Source organism: Liolophura sinensis, chromosome 1 (assembly GCF_032854445.1).
Source record: "Liolophura sinensis isolate JHLJ2023 chromosome 1, CUHK_Ljap_v2, whole genome shotgun sequence".
NCBI lineage: Eukaryota > Metazoa > Mollusca > Polyplacophora > Chitonida > Chitonidae > Liolophura > Liolophura sinensis.
The window spans coordinates 20,629,856-20,652,606 of NC_088295.1; the positions used below are offsets into that span (position 1 = coordinate 20,629,856).

At 37.7% G+C, this 22,751-nt stretch overlaps 1 protein-coding gene across 1 annotated transcript in view; it reads right to left on the bottom strand.

Moving 5' to 3' along the window:
* The window catches only part of LOC135466992 (zinc transporter ZIP11-like), an 87,858-nt gene that overhangs the window by 5,918 nt on the left and 59,189 nt on the right, over positions 1-22,751 (bottom strand). Inside the window, exon 11 of the transcript XR_010444161.1 lies at positions 9,135-9,162. The gene's annotated coding sequence lies outside the window, so the exon portion shown is untranslated. The remainder of the gene's footprint in view (positions 1-9,134; positions 9,163-22,751) is intronic.

Genomic DNA, 22,751 nt, shown 5'->3' on the forward strand with positions numbered 1-22,751 from the left:
CACTGCTTCATACTTAAGACATTTCATAACTTTAACAGACTACTCAAATAGAAAGGTACAAACATGTACAATAGTATCCAGGCTGATGCATTGTTGAGAATGAAAAATTGCTGAGGATTTATTGCATTGGAATTCATGCACATAATGTATATAAGCAGGAAGCACTACTAATCAGCTTGGCCAATAGGCCTACACATTTTATCTGATCGACCGCTAATCAAAATAATTTTCAATTGACAGTCAAAATACTATATCACCCAATAAGCAAAACTTGTCATTCGTTACACCACTATTTTGCCCACACATCACCAAATAAAAAAACTTGATATTTGTTACACCGCCATTTTGCCCAGTCAAAATATATCAGCCAATAAGAAAACTAGATATTCATCGCACCGCCATATTGCCTAGTCAAAATACTATATCAGCCAATTAGAAAACTTGATATTCGTAGCACCGCCATTTTGCCTAGTCAAAATACTATATCAGCCAATTAGAAAACTTCACATTCATCGCACCAGCATTTTGTCCAGTCAAAATACTACATCAGCCAATTAGAAAACTTCATATTCATCGCACCAGCATTTTGTCCAGTCAAAATACTACATCAGCCAATTAGAAAACTTCATATTCATCGCACCAGCATTTTGTCCAGTCAAAATACTATATCAGCCAATTAGAAAACTTCATATTCATTGCACCAGCATTTTGTCCAGTCAAAATACTACATCAGCCAATTAGAAAACTTCATATTCGTAGCACCGCCATTTTGCCCTTCAAGCGGACAGGTTTGAATGGACACACATTTGATAAGGTGGTTATGTGTCGATTAGGTTGGAGTTTCACGTGGCTTTCAGCAGCCATTTTTATAGCCATGACTCCACAACCCAGACCATGGGGCTGTCCAAAAGTTGGACAGTTCTCTTTAACTGGGAGCTCAACAAGATTGTCTACCTCAAACTCTTAGGTATGAAAACAGACACATAATTAAACAAATGGCTTTTGTTCACAAGCTGAACATTCTAGTCACCAGGCTTTACAGATGCATAATCCAAGAAGACATTTCATATCAGCAGTATGCATGAAAAGGCAAATCTTACACAATTTATGAATGGTAACAGCTATAACAGCAAGTCTATGTATACACTGAATGAGTCACTATTGAAACTTCAGTACTTAACTGTTACTTTTTTGAGGAAATTAATGTACATCCATGATTTAAATTAAGGGAAAAGCCCCATGCTTACACTTGCGACATTGCTAAATTTAAACTAAAGTGCAAGGGAGCTAACTCTCTTACCAATCGTTTAACGAAAAATCATCCAGAGTAGCCTCCCCTTAATTTAATACACTGAGAACTTGGGCCAGTTTTATGTCCCTTACTAACATTTGTTTTGTCAGCAAACTGGAACATAAGGATCATTCATTTACGCACCTTAGCTCTAAAAATCTAGACTGTTTCATCTTTAATCTGTTTTCAAGTAATAAAAAATAAGTCTTGTTCTATTACCATACATCTAATTGTATAATATGCACATACAGCAAGCAGACCAATTATAATGGACATCGCGTAGTCAGAAGACAACACACCTACCCACGTTCAGTGTAACATTCAATAGTTCAAAATACTTTGGTTTGCACACCCAAAGCACTTTCTTTGTTTGAAACTGTGTCGCTAAAGTTAGGAACCGATATATGTAGGCTACAATTCAGTTCTTTATTTCAATGTTTTAATATTAATATTTAAGAATATTCCACCATGACAATGATTGTCATTTTAACGGCTGGGTGAAGCCCAGAGTGCCCTGTGCAAACCCTCTGAGCTCTTGCAATAATGTGTGACTTGCACGTGAAAGATACACGGTCCCTCACAAGCCTCATGGCAGGAGTCGCTCAACTACTTCTCACTTCCCTGCTGGTTACATCTCATTAATGGTAAAAAATAAAATGAAAATTTCAATATACCACTACAGACATGGAAAAATAGTGTGTTTACTTTTACACATGATCATCTGAACCTCTAAAACTTAAGACTGGCCCAGAAAGTGCAGTTGGTAGAGTGTCTCCTTCAGGAGCAGTAGATCCAGGATCAATCCTGGGTCGGGTCACACCTAAGACCATTAAAAGGTAACTTACTTGCTCGATATTCAGCCTAAAGGGGATAGTGCAACGATTGGTTGACCCGTATCAGTATAACAGCTCGGCAGGGTGGCTTACTTGCCTTCAATAAGTCGTTTCAGTGAAACGGTGCTAGATAAAAGGAGGCACATTACATGCACTTTAAGGACTCCTTCGTCGTCATATGACTGAAAAATTGTTAAGTACAACGTTAAACCCCAAGTACTCACTCACTCTGTCTAGGACTCAGAGGGCCTGGAGAAGCATTCAAACATAGAAGCACTAAATATAGGGTACATACAGGATTCTACACAAGGGACATACAATTCTTGTTGGGATTAGCAATACTAATCGTCTCTTAATGACACTTAATATGTTCTGGTCAGTGTTCAAAGTGTATCCTATATACTAGCTTACGGTTATTTTCTGCTTCATATTCATTTCTATGAATTATAAGGTTGAGATAAAGCAACAACCCTATAGGGTATGACATTACCTTGTTCACTGTGTATTACCTTTACTGAGTCAAACCTAACCCTTGTTTGATTTATGCTTAGTTTTAGTTTTGCAAATCAGACTGAATGAAATCTGTGACACTCCAACTTCAATATTAAAAATGTACGAACAGGATAAACCTACTGTCACTGAGCATTTTCTAAACATATATATATATATATATATATATATATATGTGTGTGTGTGTGTGTGTGTGTGAAAGCGGCTCTCCTGTGTAGCAAGCACTGTAAAACTCATAAAGAATCTCATTTCATTGGTTCAAATAGGACTATGTTTTTCTTTTTACAGGTGGACCTTGCTGTTGGGAAGAATATGTGGGTTTCCACTGGGGTCTTTGATCTTACAAAGGTGACATTCAAAGTGTTGGCCCATCTGGTGACTATACTTTGTGTTACATGTAAGTGCAGATAACTGTGTCCTGCCCATTGTGTAAGTCATCACACACATCTCCTTTTCTTACTGTCAAGAAATGGATAACATACAGCAATACTATATCAGATGCTATGTATGCAGGCAGCGAAATTTGGCGCGAACGAAACCGTCGGGGTCGCGCAACGGTTACGTGCGGTTCAATTTGGGCTAACCGGAAAATCGGTTAGGCCAACTGCCCAACGAGAACGTCCTTAGAGTCAGTGTGCATTAGGTAACTACAGATAAACTGGACTGAACAGCTTTCATAATCACAACGTGGCCAGTATGGCAACGCGTCTAAAAATAGAAACTTTGATTTCCGCCACAGCCAGCTGCCTGTGCTGGTCACATGGAAATGTAATCATTCATATATGCTTTACAGGCTTTGAGATAATACTCAAATTATTTATTTTGACTTATCTTTTCACGATCATGCAAGTAAATAAAACAAGGTAACCGATCGGGTTGATAAACATACGTGGCGTAACCAAATGATCGGTTAGGCGAGGCGGAAAAGACGTAACCGATTTCTGGTTTCGCCGGCAGACAAATTTCGCTGCCTGTGTATGCATATAGTTAAATAACAGTTCAGCTTTTTCCACAGTTTTCCACAGCACAAGTCACCAGGCCAGAGAAAATAGTTGCTGCAATTATACTGCAAAGCTGTTCTTCACCTACTTTACTACACATTCAACATGTACTCTAACTCTTCTACATCCCTGATGATCAACAGGTGTCAAGGCAAAAGTAGTCTCCCCTTGCTCAGCTCATCTGGCTACGTCTTGTAGTACAATCCGTTTTGAGAACAAGAGACGATGACCCAATTTTACACCACTCACAAACTCTTCCTTCCACTGGCCTGTACAATCACATAAATCCTCCCCTGAACTTTTGAACCAGGGAATGGAATGTGGTTTCACTGCCTTACAAATGGGAGATGTGTACCACCCAAGTCCCGAGTAGTGCAAACTTATTGGGAGCATAAGTGAGGGAGGGGGGGAGGGAAAACAGGGCAGCTAAACAGGTCCTTGGTATGGTTTACAGCTAAACAGGTCCTTGGTATGGTTTACATTTTTGGGATGTGATCTATCTTCATCACTCCCTAGAATAGGGTCAACTTAAACCAACTTCCTGTCCTTAAAAACCAGCCTAAACTTCTCTGTAACACCACAGGCCCGCTCATAAAACTTGTTACAAGGAGCCCAATACTTTAATGCCACCATTCTAGTTACCAACCTGCAGGTTTCAAAGGAGGAGAGTATATACAGGAGTCAGAGCATTTGTAACACTAACTCAGCCAAGGCAACTGACATAGTTTCCTTACACTTCTGTGCACTCTCTTCCTACTGTTTAGCACACTTTCTAACACTAAAACTAGTAACGTATGACACACATTCCATGATGTTCATAATACAAATACCAACTGGTATTATTCTGACAGAGAAGTTCAACAAGAAACTTAGATACTCTGGGCATAATGTATCCAAAAAAAAACACCCCTGGTCTAAGCAAAATATAACTGCGGGCTACTGTCAACAACTATTTAAAAATAAACAAAAATGTGCACTTGTAATAATTTTCCAGTGGTGAGAGAGGAGATAAATACTGCAAAACTGACCTCAGGCTCACATTTGTGTCACTTTGGAACAAACTTTGGATTGTGGGTTCATCAAAATGTTACATGAACCAGTCTGTTTGATAAAAAAAAAAAAAAAAAAAAAAAAAAAATACGAAACAAGAAAAGTCATAACAAATACATGTATGCTGATGATGTTATTCATGGCAATATTGTTGTTACAGCATTTAAAATTTTAAAACTCAGAAAAGAATATAAGAATTACGGTTTTTAAGCACCAAAAAACAATAGCCAGGAAAAAAATAAATCAGACACATACTGTGGTCAAATAACATGTAACATGTTTGCTGTGACAGATCTATAAAGTTCACTGTTTTAAAAGATCTCTAAATTCCTGATACTGACTACCGTCTTTCAATTCAGTGAATTTGACTCTATTTACCATTTTCTCAGCTTTACTTTCATTTCAAATTCAACTGGTTTCTATTTTGTGTTTAAAATAGGTAAAACAAACATCTGACCAAGGCTAGCTCCACCCATGTGGTTGTGGAAATAACATTATAAAAGTCTTATATTCTGGTGCTCTGGCACGTAGCCAGATTTCATATTTGAAGCCTAGCCAAGATCAGCAAAGCAAGGATGACCAATATGGCTGCAGGGCTAAAATTCCAGTTTTGTCCAGATCATTGCTACTTGTACAGTGCATGTTGATAACCAACCACAATATTTAATACCCATTCTTCATCAGTCTCCCTAAATACATCTGTCTGTACTTCCATAATAAACCCTGAAAATGTCAGCTGGTACTGTACAAATCCTAGTAATTGAAAACGAAGAATAGCACGTGTAGTATAACTTATACTCATCTTCACGTTTTTTTTTAGGGCAATACCTTTGAAGAACACAGAAAGCTACAGAGTATGTGTTATGTCAAGGTTTTCAAACTTACATGTAAGCATACAGTCACTGTATACAACAATGGTTTTCTTTTCTTTCCAATTGATTTCCACATACCCATGAGCTAGATACATTTGATCAAAATAAAAAAAATAAAATAAAAAAAAAACTCTCTTCCTTAGCAAATCACCAGTGTGATACAAGGGCAACTTTCTATATTTAGATATTTATAAATGACAACAAATTTGCTAGATTTTTTGGTTCTGCCATGTTTTGTTTTCCGTCAGTACACTAAATACAGGTAGGACAACCTGTTGTTAACAATTATACTAGCCTTACAACTAGCCACTGTCATCTTTATGGATGAGAATCTAGTAGAGAACATCTGATTCATATGCATCTACTTATAAAACATTTATCATGCAATTTATTTACAATGCTACGATTATATGAGAGAGTAGTGTTTAACACTGCTGATTACCCCGTCATCCCTAGAATCTACTCTCTAATTAGTTGAGATGGCATGATGTCAAGAACAAACCTAAATGAGCTGATGAATAATTTAGTGTCACTCATAATAATTGCATAATGTTTCTGACGATTATCCTTCTCATTGAAATCCCAAGGTATTTAACTAGATGGATAGATTTTTGAGCCGATAGTGACAGTTTCAAGAGGCAAGTTCCATTCCTTTTAGACTTGTTCACTAAATATTTGCAGAAGTCTACAGACGTTAGCAGACTTACTGATCTGGTCCTTCTTTCAATAGTGTAAATGTTCATAAAGGTCAGGTATGAAAACAAACAACTTTTACATATGACCACCTTGCAATATATAAACTACTCGACTGTATGTAAATTTGATATGCTAGTTGCAGGAATCTGTGACAAAAGAAGTTTTTTAATGTAATTGTTGTTTTACTTTATACAATACATGACAGAGCTTCTACACACAACACACCAAAATCACTTCTCCTTTGTCTCTTTGTAAGACTGGCAGTTTCTCTGGATACAAATGTTTACAAAACTGTGTTGTTGGACTTCATCAAATAGCACAAAAAAAAAATCTTCAGCAAGCAGTCATGATGAGCACATAGCACTAATAGAACCTGCTGCTACCAATGCAAGCAGACAACGTTGCTTCCTCTGTAACACAGATGAGAGACTAGGGGGTGGATGGGGAACTGTAAGATGATATGCCGGATTGCGCAATTCACATAGAGTTTTCTTTCTTTGAACTGGGAAACAGTTTAGTCTACACACCAACTGGATTTCCTTAGGTGCAAATCACTTGGACCAAAGCCATAGTGAAAACACAACTGAGCAGCACAGACCAAACTGAGATGGATCTGGCACAGACCACTAACAAACCCATTTCAAGCCATTTAAATCCAATTGGCCTCCATAACTGACTGTTAAATTGCTAATGAAACTTGCCGCTATCCTACTCATTCTGTGCAACCTGGGGTATGCGATGTAGTATATAGCTTTTCTTATGCCATAATTTACCCATGTCAGTAATATAACAACACTGATGTAAATTTTCAATGTATGACTCGTAATATAAATATCCCGAAATTTTGATTCACATGACATCCCTTGTCATAGAGCTAAGATCTACATTTAGGTCACACATTTCGATAAATGAGCAGTTATGACTGCTGACATTTTTGAAAGAAATTAAAACTCGTCATCTTATCACACTAATGGATTGAGAGGACTCTGTGGCTCAGTTGGTTAGCGCGCTAGCGTACCATAATGACCCAGGAGCATCTCACCAATGCGGTCACTAAGAGTTCAAATCCAGCTCATGCTGGCTTCTTCTCCGGCCATACATGGGAAGGCCTTCAGCAACCTGCGAATGGTTGTGGGCTTTCCCTGGGCTCTGCCTGGTTTCCTCCTACCATAATGCTGGCCGCCGTCGTATGAATGAAATATTCTCGAGTACGGTGTAAAAACACCAATCAAATAAATCAAGTCAAATAATTCACTAATGGATTGTGTTATGTTTTCTGTAACTACATCTTGGGAAATGTATGTTACAGTGCCAACCTTTTCACATACATCGCTATCAGTACGCATCTCATTTACACACCTGTCAAAACAAACAGACGTTGTCTTCTCTATCAACCACCTAAAACCCCTTAAAATATATTGTGGAATAAAGAGGATATGCAATTCGTGACCCATTACATCAGATTTATTAAACTCGTGATGTAATATTCATTTGTTCCTCACTAAAGGCTTGGAACAAATGAAAATTACACCACTTATTAAATAAATCTGATATAATGGGTCGCTTAATATAGATCCTCTATTACATATTGTTACAATCAACACTTCAAGTGTATTCCATACAATCGTACATCTGATCGTGCTGAAAGTTTAAACAGTAAACCAATGAACCCAATACATAGGTTTCAATGTTTTCTTGAAATTCTACCAGAAGAATGTACAGCAACCCTTAGAAATACATACTGCATGAGCATGCATTACTTGAATATGGTATCTTAATTAAAGCTCAATGAAATGCAATCCATTCTTTTATTTCATGAAACTTTTTAACATTTATGGTTCAACAGACACAGTGCAATTTGTAAGAATAATGTACGTATAATATAAGAATTTCTCTGCATGCTGTATATACAGACTAAGCCAAATTTACTAGTACATTTAGATGAGTGAGTGAATGAGTGCTTGAGGTTTAACATTGTACTTAACAATTTTTCAGTCACATGACAATGAAGGAATCCTTAGAGTGCATGTAATGTGCCTCCTTGTTGCAGGACAGATTTCCACCGCTCTTTTATCTAGTGCTGCTTCACTGAGACGCCTTACCGGAGGCAAGTAAGCCGCCCGCCCAAGCCATTATACTGATACAGGTCAACCAGTGGATGCACTATCCCTTTCATGCTGAATGCCTAGCAAGAAAGCTGTAACTTCCTCTGGATCGGCCACTCCCGAAGCGAACGCTCTACCAACTGTGCTAGCGGGGATGGTTAGTTGGTGATGTACAACTAAGGAGGTTGGTATATAACTAGGAGATGAAGTATAATGGTAATCGCTTGCTACTGGTTTTCTGATAGGACAGGTAAAGCACTGGTCAGTTGTTATGTTGTTACAGAACAGGTAAAGCATGCAGTGGTTAGTTGATGATGTCATTTATTTATTTATTTATTTATTTGGATGGTGTTTTACGCTGTACTCAAGAATATTTCACTTACACGACGGCGGCCATCATTATGGTGGGTGGAAACCGGGCAGAGCCCAGGGGAAATCCACGACCATCCGCAGGTTGCTGGCAGACCTTCCAACGTATTGATGATGTCATAATAAACAGGTACTTTGTACATTGTAATTATGGTGTAGTGAAGGACAGGTAGTAATTGTCAGTGGTTGATGTTGTTGATACAGTAGTTGTTGATGTTAAGATAGTCACTGTTCACTGTTTATGTTGAGAAGAATACAGGTAATGCAGTGGTTTGTTGTTGTTGGTGTGATAGAAATAATAAAACAGCAGCTATATGTAGTGAATACATGACACTGTTAATATGATACATGTACACTGTACATGTAAGAAAGCCAGACTTATCCCATTAAACACTGTATAAACTCACCTAAACCTTCAGCCTGGCAGTCCAGAATCTGTAAGACAAATGGAGACATTCACAGTGAGATTGGTAAAAACCTGACATGAAGCAAGCAGTACTCTTGACACCTGAAACAAATGTCAGCAACAGGTGTTACAAACTTACACATATCTTACCTAAGTGTACATACACCTGGTCAACATCTTACCCACCATGCATTATGCAATCAGCATCAGATTAATGGTATCCACATAATGAAAATGACTTTTAACTAATACCTAATGAGCGTAAAATTTAATCACTCATCGACTTTAATGCAATACACACTTTTTAAATGGTGATTAAAATTCCATGTAGATGTAAATAGAAGCCCATCAAACTCCACACAAGACCTCAAAACATTATCTCCACATACAAAAATTCACAGCTGCAGCCAACATGTATTCATCTACACTACATACATGCATAAAATGTCCATAATCCTTGAAAAAAATCTTACTGAAATGAACTATGTTGAAATACTTGAATATTTTATAGCCAACACAAGTAATATTACATACAAAAATGCATTAATTGCATTTATTCTCACACCGCCATCTAAGAGACCAACGACAATCAGTATGGTTCAGGCTGACAAATAATAAGGTTGTGTACTCGGGTGTTAAAACACACTATACCACAAAAAAGTGTTGATCCACCAATAAGCTTAGCATAATGAAAAAGCATAGGAACCCTGAAAAAACGGAGAAGTCACATTTCTGACGTTTCAGTATTTTAACAAAATTTTATTTGTCATCTTCAGAATAGGCAAAAAGTCACAAAACTAGCTGGTACCTACACACAGTTCAGTTACACAAGCAAACAATAGAAGGTTCAGCAGATTTAGATTGATGAATGATTTGGTGGATGTAGTCAGTGAGAAGAGTGATAGCATGCTGTGGGGCTGGTGAAGGGGAGTGGGGTGAGGTTGGTGAAGGGAAGTGGGATGGGGATGAGGGCTGGCAGCAGCAGGTACTCTATACACTGACAATCTATATGGTTGTTAGAATAAACAGTCTCACTGAAATGAAGTAATAAAACTGGCAGCAGGGTATGCTAATGAGATTAGAGGTTTAGGACAGTAAAATATAAATGTACTGTAAAAACAACCTGATGACACATAGCAAAGGTTAATACAAAGTTCAGAAGTGCTGAAAATAAGTACAGTAGTGTCAGTACAATAAGTACAAAATATACACGAAAAGTATAATATTCAGTTTTTTTCGGAGTATCTATGCTTTAGCACTATGCTATGCCATAGAGTAACACATCAGTCATACATGGATTTGTACTAGCTGTACTATGTACACAACACAATGCTATACCACAGAGTAACGCCTCAGTCATACATAGACTTGTACCAGCTGTACTATGGACACAACACCATGCTATACCCCAGAGTAACTCCTCAGTCATGCATGGATTTGTACCAGCTGTACTATGGACACAACACCATGCTATACCACAGAGTAACGCCTCAGTCATGCATGGATCTGTACCAGCTGTACTATGGACACAACACCATGCTATACCACAGAGTAACGCCTCAGTCATGCATGGATCTGTACCAGCTGCACTATGGACACAACACCATGCTATACCACAGAGTAACTCCTCAGTCATGCATGGATCTGTACCAGCTGCACTATGGACACAACACCATGCTATACCACAGAGTAACACCTCAGTCATGCATGGATCTGTACCAGCTGTACTATGGACACAACACCATGCTATACCACAGAGTAACACCTCAGTCATACATGGATCTGTACTACCTGTGCTGTGGACACATAACCATACTTTGATTTATGGATTCAATTTATTGGATTTTCACATATTCTGTATGAATAAGACTCCATATAGGTATAATCATACATTAACAAAGGTACAGGGGATGAGCAGAGCTTGTTTCTACTCCCAGATTGTCACACCCACATGCACCTGTATGGAATACAGCCTCAGGTAGTTATAGTACCCCAGAAATAAACCTTGTGGAAACAAAGTAAAAGCACCAAAGCTCACTAAGCAGTTACCTTGTGATAACATGTAAGAGCCTTTATGTGATATAGAAGAGACAGCTCTAACACTGTCCTGTAGAGACAGTCATAACACTATGTCATAACATCCCATACACAGTGTGACAGACACCCCTTGCACTGTATGATGACAACCTGTACACTGTGCGATAGAGACATCCCTTACATAGTAGGATAACAACATCCCATACACAGTGTGACAGAGACACCCCTTGCACTATATGATGACAACCTGTACACTGTGTGATAGAGACATCCCTTACACAGTAGGATAACAACATCTCATACACAGTTTGACAGAGACACCCCTTGCACTGTATGATGACAACCTGTACACTGTGTGATAGAGACATCCCTTACACAGTAGGATAACAACATCCCATACACAGTGTGACAGAGACACCCCTTGCACTGTATGATGACAGCCTGTACACTGTGTGATAGAGACATCCCTTACACAGTAGGATAACAACATCCCATACACAGTGTGACAGAGACACCCCTTGCACTGTGTGATGACAGCCTGTACATTGTGTGATAGACATCCCTTACACAGTAGGATAACAACATCTCATACACAGTGTGACAGAGACACCCCTTGCACTGTATGATGACAACCTGTACACTGTGTGATAGAGACATCCATTACACAGTAGGATAACAACATCTCATACACAGTGTGACAGAGACACCCCTTGCACTGTGTGATGACAGCCTGTACATTGTGTGATAGACATCCCTTACACAGTAGGATAACAACATCCCATACACAGTGTGACAGAGACACCCCTTGCACTATGTGATGACAGCCTGTACATTGTGTGATAGACATCCCTTACACAGTAGGATAACAACATCTCATACACAAGGTGACAACAACAGCCATAACACTGTGAGATAAAAACAGCCCTTTTAATACAGTCAGTGATGTAGATGGTCCTTAGATTACAAGATAAAAGCAGTCTTTAACCTATTTCATAAGATAGCCCATCATTTACTGTGTGATAAAGACATTTCCTATACTGTGTGATAAAAACCTTAACAATGATATTGAACAAAATTACCAGGACAGCCTTTATCATTATGCAGACAACTCATATATCAGAACAACACAGACATAGCATACATATTACACCTGCACAGACAAACTCTTAAATATCCATGAAGTATGACATCATATTAATGAATCATCATATCTACACACACATAGTTCACCATACTCCACATACAGAATCAATAAAACAATAAAAAAGTCATTCTATCACACACATAGAGACTGATTCTATCACACACAGAGACTGATTCTATCACACACATAGAGACTGATTCTGTCATACACTCATAGAGACTGATTCTACCATACACGTAGAGACTGATTCTATCACACACATACAGACTGCTTCTATCACACACAAAGAGACTGATTCTATCATAGACACAGAGACTTATTCGGTCATACAGACATAGAGACTGATTCTATCATAGACACAGAGACTGATTCTATCATACACACACAGAGACTGATTCTGTCATACAGGCATAGAGACTGATTCTATCATACACACAGAGACTGATTCTATCATACACACACAGAGACTGATTCTATCTCACACAAAGAGACTGATTCTATAGAGACTGATTCTATCACACACATAGAGACTGATTCTATCACACACATAGCGACTGATTCTATCATACATACATAGACTGATTCTATCACACACATAGAGACTGATTCTATCACACACATAGAGACTGATTCTATCACACACATAGAGACTGATTCTATCATACATACATAGAGACTGATTCTATCACACACACAGTGACTTATTCTATCATACACACACAGAGACTGATTCTATCACACACAGAGACTGATTCTATCACACACACAGTGACTGATTATATCATACACACACAGAGACTGATTCTATCACACACACAGTGACTGATTCTATCATACACATAGAGACTGATTCTATCATACACAGAGACTGATTCTATCCCACACAGAGACTGATTCTATAGAAACTGATTCTATCACACACACAGTGACTGATTCTATCACACACATAGAGACTGATTCTATCATACACATAGAGACTGATTCTATCACACACATAGAGACTGATTCTATCATACACATAGAGACTGATTCTATCACACACATAGAGACTGATTTTATCACACACAGAGACTGATTCTATCATACACATAGAGACTGATTCTATCACACACAGAGACTGATTCTATCACACACAGAGACTGATTCTATCACACACAGTGACTGATTCTATCATACACAGAGACTGATTCTATCACACACAGAGACTGATTCTATCACACAAAGAGACTGATTCTGTCATACATACATAGAGACTGATTCTATCACACACACAGTGACTGATTCTATCATACATACAGAGACTGATTCTATCATACACATAGAGACTGATTCTATCACACACACAGAGACTGAGTCTATCACACACATAGAGACTGATTCTATCACACACACAGACTGAGTCTATCACACACATAGAAACTGATTCTATCATACACATAGAGACTGATTCTATCACACACACAGAGACTGATTCTATCACACACACAGAGACTGATTCTATCATACACATAGAGACTGATTCTATCACACACACAGAGACTGAGTCTATCACACACATAGAAACTGATTCCATCACACACAGAGACTGATTCTATCACACACATAGAAACTGATTCCATCACACACATAGAAACTGATTCCATCACACACACAGAGACTGATTCTATCACACACATAGAGACTGATTCTATCATACACATAGAGACTGATTCTATCATACACACAGAGACTGATTCTATCACACACATAGAGACTGATTCTATCATACACATAGAAACTGATTCTATCACACACACAGTGACTGATTCTATCATACACATATAGAGACTGATTCTACCATACACATAGAGACTGATTCTATCATACACATAGAAACTGATTCCATCACACACACAGAGACTGATTCTATCACACACATAGAGACTGATTCTATCATACACATAGAAACTGATTCTATCACACACACAGTGACTGATTCTATCATACACACATAGAGACTGATTCTATCATACACATAGAGACTGATTCTATCACACACACAGTGACTGATTCTATCACACACAGAGACTGATTCTATCACACACATAGAGACTGATTCTATCATACACATAGAAACTGATTCTATCACACACACAGTGACTGATTCTATCATACACACATAGAGACTGATTCTATCATACACATAGAGACTGATTCTATCACACACACAGTGACTGATTCTATCATACACACAGAGACTGATTCTACACATGGGATCATCGGCATAATATATATACATATACCATCATTATATAATACTGACCATTACACACAAGTACAAGAATTCATCATCTAGGTAACAACATATATAAAGAATACTGATTATCCTCATCAAAGACAGACAAAACAATGTTTACATTAGATAGAAATGCTGTCAGTAAATCTTTACTCAGGTCAAAATCTTGAGATTACCAAAGCCTTATACAAACATGTACAGCACAAGATTTACAATAGTTACCACAAAATTTCACAGACACCGAGTGACATCAAACCGAAAATCCATCCTGTAGGAATACAACCGAATATTACCCATAGTAAGCCTGTCTCTCTCTCTCTCACACACACACACACACACCAGTGTACACCTGTTGCTGCAGTAGTAGGTCGTTATGAGAAAACTCACCTGTTGATGGCAATATACAGCAGACCAGCTTTAATACAAGGACACGTCTACGCCAACACAACATACCATAACAGTTCATTTATCCGCCAGCCTTGGCTGACCAGCCTCTCTGACACATACCACAAGCATCAGCCAATATATATTTTAATAAAGGTTACAGATACTGGTTTCATTAAAGTCGTGGATGAGGCAGGGTATCCGGCGTACCATATGGTAGCTGTGACCCATGTGCACGTGGGACCCGTCCCCCCACATAGTGTACATATAGCTCAGCCACGTGCCCGTCTTCATTCTGTCATCAGCCCACTCCCGCCCACCTGCAGCACGCCCCCTCCTTTAGCTTTGAGGTAATCGACCAGGCTTTAATGATCTGGCCTGAGCCTTGGCTGGACAGCTTAACACCAAATATAGTTACAGCTAAATGCCAAGTTGTAGATTATCCCTGACTATGATCAGAGCTGATCCATGTCCCAACATAACGCCAAGACCCCTACCTTCAACCGCAGAGAAGCTGGGTATATGATCACAGCTACAGGCAAGGAAAATCCTCTTTATTGATTACATCACCACTTATCTGCTTCATCTACATTTACATCAACTGCCAGGATTTGCTGTAAATTGTTAACGTCAGATTTACATGTATCTGACAATGTCATGTGAACACCATGAAAATGCTGCTCCTTGGTCTGAACAGGTGTATAAAGCTAGATTAATCTGTCAGACTTTTAAATCTTGGCTACAACTTAAGCCTACCTGGAAAATCAATGACAGGTATGCCACCACATATGTACGTTATAGTAACCTCAAAAAATGCAGACTCAGCACTATTTCTGTAGTAATATTACACATGCACAACACTGTTTCTTGAATCCATACACTTGCAGGCTATAAATCAAAGGATTAGCCAGGAGAGCATCTTAGAGACTTATTATTAGAGAAATATTATTTTGATGAAATGAACATTGCACAGAAAATAGGAGAGCAGATGTCACCCCATGATTTCAAATTCTCACATTGTGAAAACCCACATAATGTTCTCAATTTACAGTGATTCATATGTTTCAGCATGTATGTAAACTGCCCTGATATCAATCACAAAAATACAATGCTTGAACGTGCAGTATCTAACAGATGGCAGACATGTGTTCACATGTTATAATTTGATCGATTGATCTGATCGAGTGGTGTTATACTTGCCATACTCAAGAATAATTAACTCATGTGACAACGGTAAGTTTTATGTGCCATGGACAATTTCAGATCCATAGGAACTTTTCACACAACTAAATATAATTTCTATTTTCACTTAATTACCATGATTAAATGGTAAACTTCACACTTGACTTTATATACACTGATTAAACAGCCTATTCAATCAACTATGCAGCCTACATTATTCAATATAGACAACATATATATATTTCTGAAAAATGGAGCAGTATACAACAGTAACATTATAAGAGAATAGGATCATAACATGTATGAAACTGACTAAAACTCTGCTTAAGCAAATGAAGAAATCAGAACACAATGGATCCAAACGTTCAACTGTATCACACAAGTATCCATTAATTTGGATACCACGCAAATGTATCTACAACATAGCTGGCTGTGAATGCTGTATCATCTGGCAGGTAGACGTAAGTCTGAGAAATCTTACAGTTGGCACCTGTGAGCTTTATTAACGTATCATATCACACACTCCCAAAATGATCCTTTTTTGCAAACTACTGATGTGTGAACAAGATTACAACCCCTTATACTGCTGTAAAACATAGCAATGTAGATAGAAACACATTCTCACATAATAGCATACATGTGCATTGTTTAGTTTATTTGATAAACCTATCATAATAGTGAGGTCAAAGGAAAACCTTACATACATGTATATAATATCAATTGTCTTAGTAGCAAACAATAACATATATTTTATTACCCTTTTATGAATACAGGTACATGTATACCTGTAGCATTCAAACGTATATACATGGGGAAGGGGGCTATCATAACTGCATCAACTTATATTCCAGTCCTCTTCAAAACAAACCAGTGTGATATATACCTGTTTTCTTGGCATGTCCTTTGTATACAACTGTTACACCAAAGTGGGACATTCCACAAAGACCTAACAATAACGTTACAACCAGAGACAACTGAATAAAGCATTTTACCTACAAGAGTGAAATATGCAATACTTCAAATACTAAAGTTCACAACTTGTTCAGGGTCCACAGGTTTTAAGACATGTAAGTACACTTATCCGTGAGAAGCCACTTGAATTAGAAGAACATTCAGTGGAAAATATATGAACGCGAAGATTTATTTGCTTAATTGTTCAGCAGTAAGGAAAAAAAATGCCCTTCTATGAGATGGAATATATAAGCAGCCTGACTTGTCAATGCCTTTAACGTTCTCATTATGAAATAGCTTTTTATAGTGCAATATAAGTTGTGAAATTGCCTTATTTAAATGACTTATTATGAACCACTAAATTTAGAGCTAAACAACAAATACTGATGCCATTAAATTTAGGTTAAAATGAAAAGTCAATTCAGAAAATTAAATCCTGTTTTACATAAAAACTTCATTACTATTAATTACATGTAGTATAATACATTCAAACTGCTTTGGCCAAAGTTCAGTCTGTTCCTCCATGGTGTGTACAAGCAAGCATGAGCTATAACTGAGCAAGGACTACTTGGAATAACCAAGGTAATGTGTATGAAGATCTACATCTACATGTATGTTACCTGGATCAGTCAGCTAACACAAGGTAACAGCGTACTCCCTACATAAGGTGCATATCACACTCACTGCACAAGTTACAATCTCTCCTAAATAATTGTGCCAAAGTTTACCCTGCCAGGTGAAGGCTGGCAACATTCCAGTGCCATCCCTACCAGTAGGTTAAGAATTGAAAAATACTACATTTACAAAGCTCCAATAGAATGTGACAAGTGTTTTTAATAATGTTTCTCCTGAGTTCTACTGATGTAATTACATTCACATTACCTTCTTTGAGGTTTATCTCCATAAATTAAGTATGTTCTAATAGACCATAGTACAGAGAAAAGAGTCTCAAATTTTGAAAGAAAAACAACTCACAGATGTCATGCAAAAGAATTTAACCAATAATGATCACTCATTCTGTAAGCTCGTTAATAAATATTCTTGGCTAAGCTTACGATAACTAATTCTGTTCAGATGATATTTGTATATTCATAAGCTTCAAATAGCTATCAATATTACTTCAAAAAAAAAAACAATAAAAAAATAAAAGAAAGTTATGCACCATGTATGTCTTGAACAGGGTTTAATATCGCTTATCTGTCTGGATCTGGCATATGCGTGGCACGTGCTTCCTTTCCCCGCAGGTCTGAGGGGCCTGCCTGACCCCACCATCTGCTCCATTTACGACACCTTGCCAAATCAATTGGCAGGCGATGACAACCAGATTCATCATGTGAGCAACAATACAATTTAATTACATTTTACTTTCAAAATTACAGTATCTTCAAAGGTATTTCTTACATATAGCTAACACCTGCGAGTCTTCAGCAAAAAAACTTTAATATCAGTCTTGAAGTGTCATACAGACTGCAGAAATGCACACAGATGAATATTAGCAAGCAAATCATCAAATTTTTTTGTTAAGGATTGCTTATATATGAATATTAAAACTTCAAGATAACAAGTCAGCCATCATTCTTAAAACATGACACTGGTTCCACCAAAATGACAAAAACCTATACCAGGTCAGGAAATTAGCTCACAAATTTCATCTGAAACCAAAGCGAAGTCAAATTATCGATCATTCAATTTTTTTTTTTTGGCAGCCGTACCACAGCTAGTATACACTGTTACAATTTCCATATATTTTTATCCCATTTCCCAGTGAGCCATCACCCCCTTTAAATATTTGGTCTGTACTTTGTACATGGGTATGTGTGCATGACATCTCAACCAGTGCCAGGAAGTGCAATCCCTCACTACCCTGCCTCTCCTACTGGTTGGGACAGTTACAGATGCAATAACAGTCCTGCATACAGTGTACATCTGTCCTGTTCATTTAGTGCTATCCTATCCTACTCCTGTCCAGAATTTCATACTTCAGATTGAAAGTATGAAGTATGGAAGTATCAACATGTACATTATACCCATTGTACATTTTATTTCTGCACAAATACAAATTACTGGCCATAAAGGTATCATCCTGTATCCTACAAACTATTAACATGCAGATAGTTACAATTTTAGCATATTACACTGTCTCCTGATGTTCAACACCAGTGGCCTTGCTTTCAATAAAACCTTCAAAAAAAGTTTGACCACCACCTATCTGGTGTTATAAGGTCAAGAGTTGTTTCTCTTTGAAAATATGACATCTGAACATTACACCTGCACATCAGACCGAAATTGTGTATCCTGTATCCTGCAGTATCCTGCAAAAAATTGAGTCAAGTCTAGCACACAGTATGCTTTTAAAGTATATGTTCATCAGCGGCACAGGTGACATAGAGTAAGCAAAAAGTTACTTTTTGCTCAAAGATTTGCAAATAATGCCACACCTACATGTTTACATGTAATCCATAACACACCTCCATAAAAGGATTGACTTTATATTAGCACCTGATCTAGTGCATGAACTGTACGGTAACAACAGAGGCTTGTTAATAATATCATGATATATCAGTCTAAGCAGATGTCAAAAAAGATGTTAAAAATGTCAAAGATGTGTGTGTATCCTTGAGAAATGACAAACGTGCCATTTCTCTGATTGGGTTACATTCCCCGCCACCCTACACACTGTACACGACACTACAATCCCCGCTCTCTCCATGCCCTAGTAGCTTGGCCAGCCTTGGAGGAGAAATAATACAAAAGGGCCCACGCTTCGCAATATTGTGATGCTTATCCTCAATACAGCCCATTTAAAGATGAAGCTATGAGCCAGACCACCTGAACATGGCCTGGAAAGGAGATACTTGTATCCATCTTCCCAGAATAAAAACACGTGTCAGGCGACAACAACATGGGCAGGTCACAGGAGTAACCATGATCAGAACATGGTGGCTGCGGGGAATGATGGAAGGATAACTGCAGCTGGGGCCATTCTCTGTGGACAATATTGAAGCTCTGAGTAGAAAAGGGAGCAAGAGCTGGTCAGAAATGGGTCAAACAGGTTTAGTGATTGTCTGGCCTGGTTGTCATCTCCTTATAAGGAGTGATCATCAGGCCAAGCCTCAGATCAAGCTTCCCATGCAGACTCACATTTATTACTGTCCTCCCACCACATTGAGGAGAGTACTACAGACAGAAAAAAGGATGAAACCACCAAGGACATTGTAATCAATTGTGAAACCTGATACTCTGTGTACTCATTCCATGAACTTTAACCCTAGATGAAGTGGAGGGAGTGCTGACATTACCATACATGTATAAGCTCCAGAACGGACGGATTTTTTAACAATGCAAACTATGCAAATCAACTCTACGTTTTTTATTTTTTATTGATTATAGACTTGGAATGCTCATTCATGGTTTACAGGATGTGTGTGTGTGGGGGGGGGGGGGGGGGGAGGGGTATGGTACAACAATGTAGGAGGGAGGGGAGGTACAATAATGTTGGGCGGTACAATGATGTCGGACTATACATTAAGACTACCTCTCTCCTTACCATAAATTAATGAAAATCACATTCAGCCTGACTGTACAATTTATACATAAACCCATGAGAGCACTAACAGTTTTTGCAGAAGTTTCCTCTTCCTTGACAAATGAAGTCAGAAGTCTAAATCCAGTTCCTACAGGTTTGGGTTGGAGACAAAAGACAGTTGGCAAAGAAAACTGGACTTAAGAGATCAATTTCTGATGTAACGGGTATCATGGTGCAAAATATTTATGATGCATAATCCTTTAAAAAAATGGCATGACATCAAAAAAGGTCATTTTTTTTAAGCCTGACAGAGCAGTTGGTAAAACTGTATAATGTCCAAGCCATGCAATATGTTCGACTACTGTCCAATAAACCAAAATAAAAAGTAGAATGACACTGTCATACATAGATATTATTCTCTAATTAGACAGTGCTGAGATCTTGCCATTAAATCAACAGGAAAGGCTAAAATTATCACACTGCCATAGATGTGATATGTTTATCGTATGCATAAATATTGTAGAGCAGTGACTTGTATGTTATAGAGTTATTAATCATTGCAGTGGTAAAGGACATTATGGTGGGCAGTGATCTTTGTATGCATAATATGGGTGGCCATTGCAATCCTATGATTGGCTGAGCAAACATTCAGCTGATAAGTCAGTGCCCATGTGAATGGTTTACACACTCTGTCCCAGTATAGGAAGGCGTCATAGGCTCACAATACAAATACAGATGTGGAAAGCCTTCTACAGATGTACAGCAGAAATGTGTGTATTAGGGAAAATGAAGTTTAAAAATCAGGCAAACTTTTGACATTCCATAAATCTGGTAAAGTAACTACAGAGACAATAAGCTTCTCTAGATAGGTGTTTACATAAGAAACCATAGCCCCAAATAACAGACCTTTTGGAATCAGGCGAATAGAATGAGTACACAAAACAGAAAAATGATGTGAGCAAAATCGACAGAGGAACCTGGTTATCAATACCATTATTGTTTTATTATTGATTTCAATTTAAATTGAAAATCAATCAAAATGACTAAAAAAATCAATCAAAATGACTAAAAAAATATTCACAAAGCCAATAAATCTAAAACCATTAAAAACAGTTCTTTCCATCTCACAATCCTTAATGACTTTAACATGAGAGTGAAAAAAATATATACACAAATGTTAGAGCTAAAAAAACGCTTAACCTTCAATCTAAAAAAGAGTGCCCATTATACAAGAGCTACAAGAAAGTTATAACCTTCTATGTGAGTACTTACATTTACACAATGTAGCGAATTAGACAAGGTAGCTAAAAGAAAAAAAAAGCTTAACTTTCGAGTGTGTACACTTACCCACCATACCTTAGACTAAGGAGCTAAAAAAAGCTAAACCTTCCATCCAAGTATGTACAGTACACACCATGCCTTAGACTAGCAAGCTAAAAAAAAGCTTCACCTTTAATCCATGTGTAAGTGCCCATTATACAGGAGCTAAAAAAAAAAAAGCTTAACGTTCCATCTGAGTATGCACATTTACACACCATACCTTAGACTAGGGAGATAAAAAAAAGTTGATATTCTTGAGTAGAGCATGAAACACCAATCAAATAAAGAAATAAAATTAAAAAAAAAAAAACAAAAGCTTAACCTTCAATCTATGCTTCATACAGGCAAGCTAATAAAATGAGTGATGTGCACACATCATTTGTGAAACAAAAGTGGAATAATCTGATTTCATCAATCTTTGTTTATAATGTTGTGAAGGTACTGAAAAAATAAATTTGGTCAAGAAAAACAACCAAAATTACTTCAGTCCTAATTTACATATATTCATTCTTTACAACTTGAATATTCCATCACTCAGCTAGATATTCTAAGAGTAAAGTACTACAGGGTACAACAGTACTAAGCTTGTAACATAGTACATAACAGGGCTATATTTACTCTGCTGATTTAGGTCAGTGGCCTGGAACTACTTGAATATACCTTTCCATATAAACAGTGCCTTGCTGCATTAATAAGCCATTCCCTGGTAGGCAGCAGAAACATATGCTATAGCCAGCAACAGGTTGTGAAGTTAGGTGCAGATCAGATAAGTAGGCACAAAAAAATGGTCTAGCCAAAA